The sequence below is a fragment of the Delphinus delphis genome, chromosome 1 (assembly GCF_949987515.2).
Source record: "Delphinus delphis chromosome 1, mDelDel1.2, whole genome shotgun sequence".
Classification (NCBI taxonomy): Eukaryota; Metazoa; Chordata; class Mammalia; order Artiodactyla; family Delphinidae; genus Delphinus; species Delphinus delphis.
In genome coordinates this window covers 23,808,262-23,826,071 of record NC_082683.1, presented here as the reverse complement: position 1 = coordinate 23,826,071, position 17,810 = coordinate 23,808,262, and positions in this window count along the sequence as shown.

Sequence of the window (17,810 nt, the reverse complement as noted above, 5' to 3'; positions counted from 1 at the left end):
GGGCTGCCCAGGTCTCAGCTGCAGGGGCAGCCAAGCAGCCCAGAGTTCCTTGAAACACCAAAATTGTGGGGTTTTCCCCCAGTTCATGACGGTGTAACCTCAATGGCTGCTCACAAGCCTTCTGTGTCCACATCATCAGGTCTACTAGTCTCTTGACAAACCTTTGGTGGGGGGTTTGCTAAGTCCCAGGCATTTGGTAGCATTTTACCACTTCTTATCTAATTTCTTCTCTAAGGAATGAATGGCGGAATTTCAGCCACTAGGCTCAGGCTGATGGAGATGGTCCAGAGGAGTAGTTAAGACCATAGGCTTAACTACTACATAGACCTGGGTTCAAATTCTGGCTCCACTAAGTACCAGGAGGTGACGTCAGGGAGGTCACTTTGTGTCTGTTAGTTCCGGTCCCACCTTATGGAAAATCACAATAATAGAACCTGCCTGTTGGACTGTTGTGAAGATTGGATGAGATACTCCATGTGAAGTGCTTGTCACCATCCCGACACAAATTTGTGCTCAGATAAGCTGGTGAATTTGAATCGCTCCTTAACGTCTCTCATGCGTTCTCTCTGAACTCATCAGCCTCATTAAAAGAACCCAGAGACGCCCTGCCTTATCCACCCTGGGGACCGTACCACTGCCATCTGGGGAAAGGGCTGCCTATATGGTGGAGTCTGGGCCAGGGAAGGCAGGAAGGAGCACTTATGGAGAGTCGACCACCTGCCTGACCCCATGTGAAGCATTTCCAGGCAAGCTTTCTCTGAGTCATCTCAGTGCCAGGGAACTTGCCCTATCCCTCTTTGCAGAAAAGGAAGTAGGGGCTCAGGTAGGTTTCGCGACCTCCCTCCATCAAGCTCTCGTAGCTCATCAGAGCCAGTGCCAGGACTTGAGCCCTGGTCGCTCCGACACCAAAGGGCATGGGCTTTTCTGACACTTCTATGGGAGCTTGGAAAGCGCTGGAAGGATCACCCAGGGACGGGGTCTATGTGCCAGGGTTGGGCACTTGCTCGACTGATGTCAAGGAAGGTAGGAAGTGGTTGGAGGAGAGGAAGCCATCAGGAAGCAGCCAGGCAGCCTGGGCTAAGCCTCCGGGGCTTTCTGCATGTGTGTGTGATCTGTGCCAGCCACGAGGCCCACGGCCTGTATCTCAGCTCTGCCGCCATGGAGACTCCAACATGTTCCCTCTCTCTTCTGTGGCTGTTTCCTCCCCTGTAAGGTGGAGATAGCAATAATTTCTCCATCTTCGGGCTGTCGGACATATTGAATCAGAGCCACTGGCACCGTGCCTTGCACAGGGTAAGTGCAGAATAGGCATTACTGATACATCACAGGCGGCAAGCTGGTGGGTGAGCATGGCTTTTCCCTGCAGTCCTGGTCCTGAGAAAGGGCCAGCTGCCCTGTGGGGACATAACTCATCACATAGAAGCCCAAACTCTTGCTTTCACATTTTATGTTTTTATTATTTATTTATTTATTTGCGGTACGCGGGCCTCTCACTGTTGTGGCCTCTCCCGTTGCGGAGCACAAGCTCCGGACGCACAGGCTCAGCAGCCATGGCTCACGGGCCCAGCCGCTCCGCAGCACGTGGGATCCTCCCGGACCGGGGCACGAACCCACGTCCCCTGCATCGGCAGGCGGACTCTCAACCACTGCGCCACCAGGGAAACCCCTCACATTTTATGTTTTAAGGATAAGTCTACCGGCCAGATTCCCTTATGAATAATGGCCACACTTCTCTCCCTGGGAAGTTTCAGGAAGGTGGTAAGAGTGTAGGTTCTGCTGTGGTGCCATCAGCAGTCAAAGAGAGCGATGAGCCTGTGGCTCTGGCTAGATGCACCCAGCTTCAAATCCTGGCCCCTATAGCGTACAGGCAATAACAGCAGACATCTATGGAGCTGAACAGTTTCCTCATAACCATCCAAAGTAGTTCTCTTATGGTTATTCCCAGTCTGCAGATGATGAAACAGAAGCATACGGGGGTTCCATTATCCCCAGTCTCACCTGTAGCAAGTAGACTGAGGGTAATTTTACCCCTGCTGTTATTGTGCATTTTTGGATAATTCACTTAACCTCTCTGAACCTCAGTGCAGATAATGAAATGGAGGATAAGGACCCCCCACTTCACAGGGCTGCTGTCAGGGGGTGGTGGTGAAGTCCTGCATGTGAAGCGCCCCACCCAAGGCTCCGTCCACTTGCAAAACTGGCAAGAAGATACCAAAGGTGCTACCTGAGAGAAGAGCCCTCCAGCTTTCCAGGGCGTGTGGAGCCAGCCAGAGGTGAGGTGTTTATTTGCAAGAGAGGTGCTTGGTTATTCCAGACAAGATATGAGGGGAGGAAAAGAAACCACAGGCCCTCCCATCCTCCCCCATCCCCACACACAACATTGATTCCCGGGGCCACTAGCATTGCAGGCATATCGACTGACTGGCCTGGAGGGGACCTTCAGGGTAATCTGTGGTGCAGGTACAGTGGGTTGTGAACCTGCTCTGCTGGCACGTTGATCATAGAGATTAAAGGTGCCCATAAAGCTCCAAGGGGTGTGGTTGGGCTCCAGCCAGGATTGGGTTGGAGCTGGCCATCCAGGATCATCGGTGGAAAGGCGGCGAGCAGCGTGATGCTTCACCTTCTGCTGCGCAGGTGGGAGCTGAAGCCAGAAGTGGGGGGCAAAGGTGCTGTGTGAGGTTTCTGAGCACCCAGGCAGATGAGTTATATGTTGGGGTGCAAAACAGAGGGGGTCATGGTTGGACTCACTGCTTGGATTCAAATCTTGGTTCCATCCCTTATGAGCTGTGTAACCTCATGTGTCACATTCTTACCCTCTGTGCCTCAGTTTCCTCCCCCTGTAAAATGGGGTTATGAACAGTTCCTGCCTCGTGGGATGGTTGTGAGGATCCAATGGGTTATGCACGGAGAGTTTAAAAATGTGCCTACCTGTGGTCTGTGCCACATGGGTGTTTGGTATTGTTTTTGTTTTTGTTTTTGCGGTACGCGGGCCTCTCACTGTTGTGGCCTCTCCCGTTGCGGAGCACAGGCTCCGGACATGCAGGCCCAGCGGCCATGGCTCACAGGCCCAGCCGCTCTACGGCATGTGGGATCCTCCCGGACCGGGGCACGAACCCGTGTCCCCTGCATCGGCAGGTGGACTCTCAACCACTGCGCCACCAGGGAAGCCCAGGGTGTTTGGTATTGTCGTGTTGACTGGAAAAAAAAAAAAAAAAAAAGCCTAACCTAAAAATTGAGAATTATGTTTTATTTGGGCATTACTGAGAACTGTAATCCAGGAACCAACCTCTTACAGAGCTCTGAGAGACTTCCAAAGGTAAGGAAGGAGCTAGGATATATAGGAGTTTTTGCTAAAAAACACCCCCTCCAAACTGAAAAACACAAAGTCAAATATCAAACATTACCACTAATCACAAAAATGGACATCTCAAGTTAATGATTTTAGTGCTTTTCTATGTATGGGAAGATGCAAGAGTCTGGGCTCATTGAAATTATTCCTTTGATATGCACCTTAGCTATCTAGGGCCAGTATCCTGTTTTTCTCCATCCTGAATCCCCTCAGCCTGCACTGTCGGGAGTGGCTGCAGTGGCTAGTGGTTTTTCGTTAGTTTTTAAATTTTATTTTATTTATTTTTTTATACAGCAGGTCCTTATTAGTCATCAATTTAATACACATCAGTGTATACATGTCAATCCCAAACGCCCAATTCATCACACCACCCCCTCCAACCCCCCGCGGCTTTCCCCCCTTGGTGTCCATAGTTTGTTCTCTACATCTGTGTCTCAATTTCTGCCCTGCAAACCAGTTCATCTGTACCATTTTTCTAGGCTCCACATATATGCGTTAATATACGATATTTGTTTTTCTCTTTCTGACTTACTTCACTCTATATGACAGACTCTAGATCCATCCACGTCTCAACAAATGACCCAATTTCGTTCCTTTATATGGCCGAGTAATATTCCATTGTATATATGTACCACATCTTCTTTATCCATTCATCTGTCAATGGGAATTTAGGTTGCTTCCATGACCTGGCTATTATAAATAGTGCTGCAGTGAACATTGGGGTGCATGTGTATTTTTGAATTATGGTTTCCTCTGGGTATATGCCCAGTAGTGGGATTGCTGGATCATATGGTAATTCTGTTTTTAGTTTTTTAAGGAACCTCCATACTGTTCTCCACAGTGGCTGTATCAATTTACATTCCCAACAACCATGCAAGAAGGCTCCCTTTTCTCCACACCCTCTCCAACATTTGTTGTTTATAGATTTTCTGATGATGCCCATTCGAACTGGTATGAGGTGATACCTCATTGTAGTTTTGATTTGCATTTCTCTAATAATTAGTGATGTTGAGCAGCTTTTCATGTGCCTCTTGGCCATCTGTATGTCTTCTTTGGAGAAATGTCTATCTAGGTCTTCTGCCCATTTTTGGATTGCGTTCTTTGTTTTTTTAATATTGAGCTGCATGAGCTGTTTATATATTTTGGAGATTAATCCTTTGTCCATTGATTCGTTTGCAAATATTTTCTTCCATTCTGAGGGTTGTCTTTTAATCTTGTTTATGGTTTCCTTTGCTGTGCAAAAGCTTTGAAGTTTCATTAGGTCCCATTTGTTTATTTTTGTTTTTATTTCCATTACTCTAGGAGGTGGATCAAAAGAGATCTTGCTGTGATTTATGTCAGAGTGTTCTTCCTATGTTTTCCTCTAAGAGTTTTATAGTGTCCAGTCTTACATTTAGGTCTCAAATCCATTTTGAGTTTATTTTTGCATATGGTGTTAGGGAGTGTTCTAATTTCATTCTTTTACATGTAGCTGTCCAGTTTTCCCAGCACCACTTATTGAAGAGACTGTCTTTTCTCCATTGTATATCCTTGTGTCCTTTGTCATAGATTAGTTGACCATAGGTGTGTGGTTTATCTCTGGGCTTTCTATCTTGTTCCATTGATCTATGTTTCTGTTTTTGTGCCAGTACCATATTGTTTTGATTACTGTAGCTTCGTAGTATAGTCTGAAGTCAGGGATTCTGATTCCTCCAGCTCCGTTTTTTTCCCTCAAGACCGCTTTGGCTATTCGGGGTCTTTTGTGTCTCCATACAAATTTTAAGATTTTTTGTTCTAGTTCCATAAAAAATGCCATTGGTAATTTGATAGGGATTGCATTGAATCTATAGATTGCTTTGGGTAGTATAGTCATTTTCACAATATTTATTCTTCCAATCCAAGAACATGATATATCTCTCCATCTGTTGGTATCATCTTTAATTTCTTTCATCAGTGTCTTATAGTTTTCTGCATACAGGTCTTTGGTCTCCCTAGGTAGGTTTATTCCTAGGTATTTTATTCTTTTGGTTGCAGTGGTAAATGGGAGTGTTTCCTTAATTTCTCTTTCAGATTTTTCATCATTAGTGTATAGAAATGTAAGAGATTTCTGTGCCTTAATTTTGTATCCTGCTACTTTACCAAATTCATTGATTAGCTCTAATAGTTATCTGGTGGCATCTTTAGGATTCTGTATGTATAGTATCATGTAATCTGCAAACAGTGACAGTTTTACTTCTTTTTTTTCCAATTTGTATTCCTTTTATTTCTTTTTCTTCTCTGATTGATGTGGCTAGGACTTCCAAAACTATGTTAAATAATAGTGGTGAGAGTGGACATCCTTTTCTTGTTCCTGATCTTAGAGGAAATGCTTTCACTTTTTCACCATTTGAGAATGATGTTTGCTGTGGGTTTGTTGTATGTGGCCTTTATTATGTTGAGGTAGGTTCCCTCTATGCCCACTTTCTGGAGAGTTTTTGTCATAAATCGGTGTTGAATTTTGTCAAAAGCTTTTTCTGCATCTCTTGAGATGATCGTATGGTTTTTATTCTTCAATTTGTTAATGTGGTATCACATTGATTGATTTGCGTATATTGAAGAATCCCTGCATCCCTTGGATAAATCCCACTTGATCATGGTGTATGATCCTTTTAATGTGTTGTTGGATTCTGTTTGCTAGTATTTTGTTGAGGATTTTTGTATCTATATTCATCAGTGATATTGGTCTGTAATTTTCTTTTTTTGTAGTATCTTTGTCTGGTTTTGGTATAAGGGTGATGGTGGCCTCATAGAATGAGTTTGGGAGTGTTCCTTCCTCCGCAATTTTTTGGAAGAGTTTGAGAAGGATGGGTGTTAGCTCTTCTCTAAATGTTTGATAGAATTCACCTGTGAAGCCATCTGGTCCTGGACTTTTGTTTGTTGGAAGATTTTTAATCACAGTTTCAATTTCATTACTTGTGATTGGTCTGTTCACATTTTCTATTTCTTCCTGGTTCAGTCTTGGAAGGTTATACCTTTCTAAGAATTTGTCCATTTCTTCCAGGTTGTCCATTTTGTTGGCATAGAGTTGCTTGTAGTAGTCTCTTAGGATGTTTTGTATTTGTGCGGTGTCTGTTGTAACTTCGCCTTTTTCATTTCTAATTTTATTGATTTGAGTCGTCTCCCTCTTTTCCTGATGAGTCTGGCTAATGGTTTATCAATTTTGTTTATCTTCTCAAATAACCAGCTTTTAGTTTTATTGATCTTTGTTATTGTTTTCTTTGTTTCAATTTCATTTATTTCTGCTCTGATCTTTATGATTTCTTTCCTTCTGCTAACTTTGGGTTTGGTTTGTTCTTCTCTCTCTAGTTCCTTTAGGTGTAAGGTTAGATTGTTTATTTGAGATTTTTCTTGTTTCTTGAGGTAGGCTTGTATAGCTATGAACTTCCCTCTTAGAACTGCTTTTGCTGCATCCCATAGGTTTTGGATAGTCGTGTTTTCATTGTCATTTGTCTCTAGGTATTTTTTGATTTCCTCTTTGGTTTCTTCAGTGATCTCTTGGTTATTTAGTAATGTATTGTTTAGCCTCCATGTGTTTGTGTTTTTTACATTTTTTCCCTGTAATTCATTTCTAATCTCATAGCGCTGTGGTCAGAAAAGATGCTTGATATGATATCAATTTTCTTAAATTTACTGAGGCTTGATTTGTGACCCAAGATGTGATCTATCCTGGAGAATGTTCCATGCGCACTTGAGAAGAAAGTGTAATCTGCTGGTTTTGGATGGAATGTCCTATAAATATCAATTAAATCTATCTGGTCCATTGTGTCATTTAAAGCTTCTGTTTCCTTATTTATTTTCATTTTGGTTGATCTGTCCATTGGTGTAATTGAGGTGTTTAAGTCTCCCACTCTTATTGTGTTACTGTCAGTTTCCCCTTTTACAGCTGTTAGCAGTTGCCTTATGTATTGAGGTGCTCCTATGTTGGGTGCCTATATATTTATAATTGTTATATCTTCTTCTTGGATTGATCCCTTGATCATTATGTAGTGTCCTTCCTTGTCTCTTGTAACATTCTTTATTTTAAAGTCTATTTTATCTGATATGAGTATTGCTACTCCAGCTGTTTTTGATTTCCATTTGCATGCAATATCTTTTTCTATCCCCTCACTTTCAGTCTGTCTGTGTCCCTAGGTCTGAAGTGGGTCTCTTGTAGACAGCATATAGATGCGTCTTGTTTTTGTATCCATTCAGCAAGCCTGTGTCTTTTGGTTGGAGCATTTAATCCATTCACGTTTTAGGTAATTATCGATATGTATGTTCCATTTTTTAATTGTTTTAATTGTTTTAGGTTTGTTTTTGTAGGTCCTTTTCTTCTCTTGTGTTTCCCACTTAAAGAAGTTCCTTTAGCGTTTGTTGTAGAGCTGGTCTGGTGGTGCTGAATTCTCTTAGCTTTTGCTTGTCTGTAAAGCTTTTGATTTCTCCATCGAATCTGAATGAGATCCTTTCTGGGTAGAGTAATCTTGGTTGTAGGTTCTTCCCTTTCATCACTTTAAGTATACCATGAGTGGCTAGTGGTTTGATGGCTACAGCATCCTTTGTTTACTGAAATGCCAGGTGACATTCCTTGTCCACAGTTGTTAATGTCATTAGCAGGAGGGATGGAAGAAACAGCTGGATGCCAGCAGGCAGGAGTCCTAAGTTGGGGTTCTGGTCACCACTGGACTCTCTTTATGAGGCAGAGCGTTCTGAAGTCACTTCCAACACCCTCTCCCAGGGCCGTTTGCATTTTAAAAGATCTCAATGCTGACTTCCCGATGGAATTTCAGGCACCACAACAGGAGGAGTGAGAGTCATTTTGGAGAGTAAGGGTCTTCATTTTCCTCAAACTCTTTGCCACGGGCAGAACGAATGGACATAGGAACATTTCAGCTCCCATCACGTGATCTCTCTCTCTTGGTCTCAGCGATTGCCCTTCATTTCCAGGAGGCTCCGTGTGGCAGGCACAGCACTGGAACTGGAGGCTTGTGCTCTGGCCTGGGCTCTTCCCCCAGTCACTGGGTAACCTGGGGCAAGTCATTCAGCCTCTCTCAGCCTCAGTTTCCCATCCATAAAGTGGGAGATGCATCCCAGCTACACTGGCATGCTATAAAAATTCTGCTAGATGAAAAATTATGTGACAGGAGCTGCTAAACAGGAGTGACAGTCTTGGTTTGGCTTCCCCATGTCCACTGAAAAATGTGCAAGTTTCCAGGTGATGTCCATGCTGCTGGTCCAAGGACCATACTTTGAGTAGCCAGAAGGAGGTGTAGAGACATCAGACAGACTTGAGCTTGAAACCCAGACCTGCTACCTTGTCGCCCACTTCGGAATTTGCTGAAGCTCACGGGACCTCAGTCCCCTCCTCCCTGAAATGGAAATTGCCCCCTGTGAGGTGGCCTTGAGGACTGAATGAGATGAGGTATGGGAGGCACACGGTATCTTGGGGTGTGCGGTGAGTGCCCAGTAGAAAATGGTGCCTCATGATGACCATAATCATCTCCAGACAGTGAGAGTTTCCTCCGTGCCAGGCCCTGTGCCCATTGCTTTGCATGAATTACATAACCAGATCTCTGAATATCCCTCTGATGAGGTTTCATCATTATGCCCATTTTATAGATGGGGAAAATGGAGCCAGAGAGATTGACCTCAGAGGTCACTCAGCTGCTCAGTAGCTGGGCGATTTTGCATTTTAAAAGATCTGCTTTTAAAGATTTAAGATTTGCTTTTAATCTTAAAGATTTAAGATTTTTAAAGAAAAAGATTTGCTTTTCCTTAGGGGCTGGAAATTTAAGGACTATTTCTCGGCCACTGAAGGGTATTCAGGCCACAGAGCTCTTGACCATCCTCCCAACCTGCTCGCTGTCAAATCCTGAGCCTGCCTTCAAATAGCTCCCTTTCCCCAGAGAGGGAACCACTTCATTACAAAAGAAGAACCACTTCATTACAAAAGGGCCCTCTTCACAAGGACAAAACAAGGAGACAAATTAAAGTCACTCGGATTTAGCATCACTTAGGAAATCGATGCGCTATGATTGCGAATCCAGCATCTGTCGACAGCTACCTGATTTAGCTGGATCTTTGCAGGGTTGTCAATGGGCTCATCTGGCCCCGTGGACTGGCAGAGCGGTTCCAAGAGTATCATTGATCTTTTGACTAAAGTGTCCTAATGAAATACAGATCTGCTGTCACTCAGAGAACCGTCTGCCATGGCAGCACAGAAGAAATGCTACCAGGAGAACAATAACCATAATTTCATTGTAAAGCCACCCTCTTGCACTATGCCCACCCCTACCCCCCATCTTGATCTTGGGCTCACAGCTCAGCTCCGGAAAAATCAATGTCTTTGACTCTCTCAACTTTGTCACAGAACGATATGGGGAAACAGCCACCCACAGGGTGTTAAAGGTATTTCCAGTTATGTGCAAGCTCCCTTTGATGAGGGCCCTTGGCCTCTTGCAGTGAGTTGGAGTCTATTTATTTGCAGGAGGGGGAGTTATTGGGAGCGTGATTCAGTGCCCTTGTCCTGGGGCACTCTGCCTGGAGTAAGTGGCTAAGAAGTTGGCAGGGGGAGGCCAGAGGCCCCAGAAATGAAATCATTGTCCTTAAATAGCAGCCTTGATACTGGGCCCACCCATGGGAGCTGAGCTTCCAGTGAGTGGTGGGCTGAACTCCATCCAAAGCCTCGTCCAGGTGATACGAGCCGTGTCTCTATTGGACCTACTCTATTCCAGAGGGTGCTGGGTTCTGAAAGGGCACCTCTCCCTCAGGACAGTATAATCCGGCTGGATGTCTTCAGCTGCCCCCGGATGGGGAGGGTGATGAGATGCTAATCAGCAGTAAGTCAGCCCTCTAAGCCCTGGCTCCTGCCTCTTCACCTCAGGGCTCTCCATACAGGGGATGAGTCTCTGTGTGGGGGATTGGGTAAAGGACATTGGTCTCCCCAGCCTGCATCTTCTGTGCCAAGACAAGGGACCTTAAATATCATTTATTAAATGGTTTTATTCACATTTTTATATTATCATTAAGGATCGTCTCCCTTTTTCTCAAATGGGATCTGACACGGATCCCCCAAATCTCAAAGTCATAGCAGCAGAGCTTCTTAGGTTGAAGTGTGTATGGGGGGGCAATTTGGCGCTGCCCTCCCCTGCCCCCACTGCTCTGGCTCCTTAAGCATCTCAAGGCCAAGGTTGGCAGGCCAGTGAACACCTCCGGCCTCTGGAATACATTCCCATCTCTTTACCCTGGAGTGTAAGGTCTGTTCTTTGCCCCTCCCTCTCCAACTCTTGCCTATACTTTGTGCTCCAGCCCCATGGAGCGCCTTACGACTTCCTTTTGTACCTGACTTTCATGCCTCTGTGCCTTAGCCGATGCTGCCCCCCAACACCCTGCCACCCACCCTCAGCTTTTTTCCACCTGGCAAATGCAGAGAGTAGCCTCCCACAGACGACCTGGTTCTGAAGTTGTCGCATGCAGTTGAGTTGAGGAAACACAAATTCACTCAGGATCCTTTCAGATCACATGCTTGTGCAGAAGTGTTTTGGGCATATATGTAAGCACTGCGTATTCTGGTATTTTAAAAGCTATTTATTTATTACTAAACATATATAGTTGCAGGCACATACAATAAATGACTTGTGATGGGACATCCCGAACCTGCTTGTCTTTCAAGGCCCAAATCGAATGTCTCTTCCTCCCAACAAGGATCTGCTGTATAGCACAGGGAACTCTACTCAATAGTCTGTGATAATCTATATGAGAAAAGAGTCTAAAACAGAATGAATATGTGTATATGTATAACTGAGTCACTTTGCTGTACACCTGAAACTAGCACAACATTGTAGATCAACTCTACTCCAATAAAATTTTTTTAAAAAATGTCTTCTTTCTGGGGCCTCCCTTGGAGGCAATGCATGACTTCCTCTTCTGTGCCCCGCAGGTTAATGACTCCTCTCCCACCCTTTGTTCTGACTTCTCTTCTCTTTCGTGCATGTCCTTACATCCGTTCCAGGCCTCTACACTGCATGACGAGGTACTCAAGGAGAGCCACAGTGTTTTATTCCGTTCTTATATCTGCTGCCTAGTATGAACCTGGCCCATTGCAGGTGCTCCACAAATACCTGTAGAGTGAACGAGAGGAAGAGGGAGAGACTTCTGGAGAAGTTCATTGCTCATCAGGAGAATAGGGTGGATGTGACAACGTGTACTGGTGGTTGAGGGAACTGGTCCAAGGTTAAAGCAACCTTGCATGTCTGAGATTAAACCCCACTTGGACATGATGTCTTTTTACATACTTCTGAATTTGATTTGCTAATGTCTTTAAAAGGATTTTTGCATCTACATTTATGGGGAATATTAGTCTAGTTGACTTTTCTTGAAGTGTCTTTGGTTTTGTTATCAAGGTAACACTGCTTTCAAGGAATGAGTTGAGAAGTATGCCCTTTTCTATTTTCCAAAATAACTGGTGTAAGATTGCTATCATTTCTTATATAAAAGAGAAAAAGTGGTTAGAATTCACCAGTGAATCAGTCTGGGTCAGGAGTTTTCTTTGTGGGAAATTTTTAATTAGAAATTCAATTTGTTCAATAGATACAGGATTGTTCAGATTTTCTATTTCTTATCGTGTTAGTTTTGGTGATTTGTGTCTTTAGAAGAATTGGACCATTTTGTTTAAATTGTCAAATTTATTGGCATATTATTATTAACAATATTTAGTTATTATTCTTTTAGTTTTGATAAGATCTGTAGTGATGTCCCTTATTTCATTCGTGATACTTGTGATTTGAGACTTTCTCCTGTTTTCTTGATTGGTTTACTTAAAGGTTTATCAACTTTATTAGTCCTCTCCAAGAACCAGTTTTTGGTTTTATTAATTTTTCTCTAGTATTATATATTATCAGAACATGATTTCAACTCTTGTATTTATTATTTCTCTCTTATTTATTTTGGGTTTAACTTACTCTTTTTCCTTTTAGCTTTTATTGTAATTTTATTCCTTATTCTTTTCTAAGTACTGAAAGGTGTAAATTGCCCTCTAAGTAGTGTTTTATGACTTAAAAATTTACAGATTTAGATATGTAGAATTTTCATTGTCATTTACCTTAAAAAATTAAAAAAAATTTTTACTTGTGATTTCTTCTTTGACCCATGGATTATTTAGATGTAAGTTGCTTTGCTTCTGAATATTTAGGACTAACACCAATATCTGTTATTGATTTTTTTGTTTAATTATGTTGTGGTCAAAGTTCATACTCTGTAGGATTTCAATCCTTTAAAAAAAATGTTTTGAGACTTGTGGTGCAGAATGTGGTCTGTTTTAATGTACATTCCATGTGCACTTGAAAAGAATGTATGTTCCTGCTGGTGGGTAAAGTGTTCTATAAATATCAGTGAGGTTAAGGTGGTGTTGTCCAAGTCTTCTATATTCTTACTGATTTAATTGTGGACTTCTCTATTTCTCCTTTTGGTTTTCTTCATTCTGGCTTCATTGTATTTTGAAGCTCTGTTATTTGGTAATTTGACGCATATACATCTAGAAATGTTATATATTATTGATGCCCTTTTATTATGCAATGTCCTTCTTGATCTCTTGTAATATCCTTGTCCTGAAGTCTACTTTGCTGATATTGATATAACCACTCCAGCTTTCTTATGATTGGTGTTTCCATGGTATATCTTTTCTCATTCTTTTCTTTCAATGACTCTGTGTCTTTAGCATACAAAGTCAGTATTTCTTATAAACAACAGAGAGTTGTCTCTTTTTTTCTCCAATCTGACAATCTCTGCTTTTTAATTTGAATATTTAGACTATTTGCACTTGATTAAATCTACAATATGCTTAGATTTAAGTCTATCAGTTTTATCTATTAAGTGCTATTTATTTTCTATCTGTATCACTAGTTTTTTGTTCCACTTTCCTCTTTACCTGCTATCTTTTGAACAGAATGTGCATTTTTTTAGTATTCTTTCTTATATTCTCATTAGCTATATTTCTTATAGTCTTATTAGTTATATTTCTTTTTTGTTTTATTTTTTAGAGGTTTCTTTATGGTTTACAATAGGCAACTTTAACATAGCACACTGTATCTTCAAATAATATTATACCACATCACATGTAATGTAAGAACATCACAACAGAAGACTTTTATTTCTTCCATCCCATCCTTTGTGTTGTTGCTTTCATACTTTTTCCTTCTCCAAGTTATAGATCCTGCACTACATTGTTATTATTTACATGTTTCATTTTTCTCTTCACTAGGTACACATTTTACTCTATGGTTGTGAATTTTTATATATATATATATATATATATATATATATATATGATATTCACAATATACTTTATATATAACAACTTCATAGATATAAATCTACAATATATATATATTATATATATATAAACTATCTATCTATCTATAGATATAGGTAAATAGATTTTTTTCTCCTCCTTTAGTTTTTTCAGTTTTTTCCTCCCCCCCTCAACTGGGAGAATGAACTCTCTTCCATATAGTTATTATGTATAATATAATAACTAGGCATGTCTGGTAGCTCCTGATTGTATGCTGAACATTTTGGATGTTTTGTTTTTGAGTTTCTGGATTTCATTATCTTCCTTTAAGGAGTATTGAAGTTGTTTTGGCAAGTGGTTAAAAAAAAGTCAGCTCGAAAGTCAGCTTGATCCATTTGGGCTTGTTTTGTAGTGTTGTTATGATGGGGCTAGCGTAGCCTTACCTGAGGGCTAATTTAGCCTCATTTCTAAGGCATTATCCTTAAAAGGCTTCACTTATTACCCCAAATGTTCAGTGAGGGGGTCTCTACTCCACATGGTCAGATTTAAGTTGCACAGCCCTGAGGACTCTGAGATTTGTGCTTTTTGGACATTCTTTGTCTGGCTCCATGGACTTTCACCCTGTGTCTACACAGCTTACTGTTCAGCAACAGAATCAGGGGCCCTCTATGCAGTTTTCTGGAGATTTTTCTCTGTGTCGTTCCCTCTTCTCTGCTATTCTGTCTGCAGATTCTAGTTACCTCTGTCTCCCCAATCTCAGATCTGCCTCTTCAACTCAGAGAAACGGCCCCTTTCTACCTCTGTTGCTGTAGCCTGGAAAGAGCTTCCAGGTTGAAGCCCGTGTGCTCTGGGGCTCAATTCATTTGTCCTCTTCTCTCAGAGATCACAGTTCCTCACTGTCTGCTCCCCAGTGTCTGGAATAGCTGTGTCGTGTGTCTTATCCAGTTTTTCATTTGTTTATGGCAGTGGTGGTGGTGCAGGCATGCTGCTGATACCCCATCATGACCAACACAAAAGTCAAAAGTGTGGCTTTTAGCATCTAATGCACTTGAGTTGAGATTCTGACTCTGCCGTTTACTTGCTGTGCCACCTTGGGCATGCCCCTCAGCTTCCCTGAACCTGTACTTTTTCATATATAAAATGGTGAACATAATCTCTGCCTCTCAATGTTATTGTGGAGATGAAGTGGCATCATGTATGTAGAACTCATCACATAGTGCCTGGCATATAATATGTGTTCAATAAATGAGAAGTATTATTATGAATCAGTACTTAGTACAAGATGCTATAATAGCTAAAATCCTGGTAATGAAGATCCCAGAAGACCAGCATCTCTCTGCAGCCCTCACTGGTCTTTCAAGTGATGAATTGTACTCTTAAATATTTAAGCAGCCTTGGCTGCTCTGCATTAAAAGTTAATAAGTTTCTATTGAGCTCCTGTCAGCTGACTTTTACATTCTGTCGCTGACCCAGTCAAAGCATGGTGTCTTCTCAGGTGGCTCCAAGGGGCCCGTAGGTGACTTCAAGGTATTGCTACAGAGGAGCTGTCACTGGCATCTCATTCCAAGGCAGGAAGGGCCTCCACATTCTGCCCCCCAGGCCCCCCCCTTCAATTTTCCAGGAAATCAGAGCCTTTCATGGTAACTTGCTTCTGATCAGGGTTAATGTGGGAACACAATTTCTGGGAGGCAGGCCCTGGAGGATGCATCAAACCTCCCTGTGCTGGGAGCTCCCAGGGCAGCCTTTGAGGAGGAAGGAAGGGGGAGCAGTAGGGCAGGAACCAAGAAGGAAGACGTGAACTGAGGTGAAGTCTCCGGGTAGGTATGCTTACTCCCATTCGCTCCCGGTTACCTTTAAGTGAGATAAAAATATCCCCTAATCATCTTTATCTCAGTTCAGTGCTTCTAGAGAAGGGATAGTTGACACAAGGTGGTAGGAAAAGGAAAAAAAAAGGACATATATGAGAGAAATGTAATATTCAGTGGAAACCATAGAATGGAGAAATTTTAGGGAACTCACAATAGAAGCCTCTTTAATGTCTTGAAATAAGAAACCGGCTGAGGAGAGAAGGCTCTCCTGCTGGGAAATGTTTACAGGATCCCTGATATGCATCCCTGTTCCAGGGAGAAGGAGAAGGCGGGAGTTTTGCCCCTGTGTCCTCACGCCTGGTGTCCCCCATTAAGCACCAAGACTGCCACATTTCCTTATAAGCCTTTTTGCCATTTCAGCCCTGCCAGCTCGTCTCTTTGTCATCCATCTCCTGCCTGCAAAACAGATCCATTTAGGTTGAAGAAATGTGCCTCCTACCATCCCCCTTTCTTCTCCGTCTGTGTGTCAATTTTCCACAAATAGTGAGAGGCATGTTATGAATGAGGGATGCATGGAAGTGCCAGGCTGGGGTTGAGCAAGGTGCTCAGGGCATCACATCATCCTGAGGCTGCATGCTGGGGGGATGACAGCATGGGGATCAGGGAGAAAGGTCTTTGGTCCTGACCCTGAGAAAGACAAGATTCTGTGTCTTGAAATGCTCTATCTCAGAGCAAGAGGCAAACCACATCAGCAATGCCTGCATCAGCAGACCAGGGGCAGATATCTATTCATTGGTAGAGACATACCATGTTTGGTCTGGGTCAGAAGAATAGGTCTGTGTTCTTAGAAATACAGTGTCATTCATTTTAAATGTGTTGCTCCCTGCATCATAATCCTTTTCTTAGCAGAATGTCCTAGAAGTGGATCTACCAAATCAAATGCTTCGGATACACCCTGCCAGACTGCTTGGGTTCAAATCTTGGCTCTACCGTTTGTAACCTATTTGACCATAGGCAAAATATTTCACCTCCCTGGGACTCAGTTTCCTCATCTTTTAAAGTGGGGATAATAATGGTACCCACCTCTTAGGGTTGTCATGAGGATTAAAGCATTTCCCATTACTGGTTTTAAAATTGTTATTATTGTTGTGATTAGAGTGTCTTCAAGAGAAGTTGTGTATTTATGTGCCTGCAAGCAGATTTTAAGAGCACCTCCTGAGTGCTTCAGAAATAATTATTAAGGAAGCAGGAGAGCTGGCTTCTGGTCTGGATCTGTTTGTGACTCAGGGCATGATCTTGCATGAGTTTTTTTTTTTTTGTTTCGTCATTCTGATTCTCAGTTTTCTCATCTGTTAAGAGACTGTAGTCCTAGGTGACCACTGAAGACCCTTTCAGGCCAATGAATTTATGAATGGTAATATCCAGAAAATAATGCACTCCTTTAAACAGGAGAAACATCTCCTTAACCATCTTAGTGACTCTTTCAAATAGTTCAGCAAAATTTGTTTCATGGACAAATCAAAGATTAACTTCATACCTGATTTACGATAACTTCTGAGGTATTTGTACTTCCAACATCCATCCATTTGTCCATTTAATTAGCATTTAGTGGAAGCCATCATGCGCTACGTGGTATGGTAAGATTGGGGATATATAGTGCTTCCCTGGTGGCGCAGTGGTTGAGAGTCCGCCTGCTGATGCAGGGGACGTGGGTTCGTGTCCTGGTCCGGGAGGATCCCACATGCTGCGGAGCGGCTTGGCCCATGAACCATGGCTGCTGGGCCTGCACGTCCGGAGCCTGTGCTCCACAGCGGGAGAGGCCACAACAGTGAGAGGCCCGCGTACCGCAGAAAGAAAAAAAAAAAATTATTCTTTTACTTATTTATTCATCCAACTAATAGATATCTTGTACCTGCTCTGTGTCAAGCCCTATTCTAGAGACCAAGAATACAGCCATGAAAAAATGCAGGCAAGCGTCTTACCCTGCTGAGACATTCCAGAAGGGGAGGCAGCTAATAAGTGAGTCAACAATAACAGGTTGATTTCAGACAGTGACGGTGTACCTGAAGGAAACAAATGAGGGCCATGTGCAAGAAGAGGGCCTGGTGTGAGTGGAGGGGGGGGATATAAAAGTTCAGTAGGTTGAAGTGAAACTTGAGTAGAGGCCTGGATGGTGGGAAGGACCTAGCCATGTGGATCTGTGACAGAGAACACCAGGCAGGGATCAGTAAATGCACAGGCCTGGAGGTGGGATTTTAAAGAAAGGAGGTGGGTTTTAAAACATTTTTATGCAGAAGAATGAATTGGTTAGCTCTGTAATGGGAGGTGGCACTGGAGAGTAATTAAAAGAGTGTGCTATTGAGTACAGCTT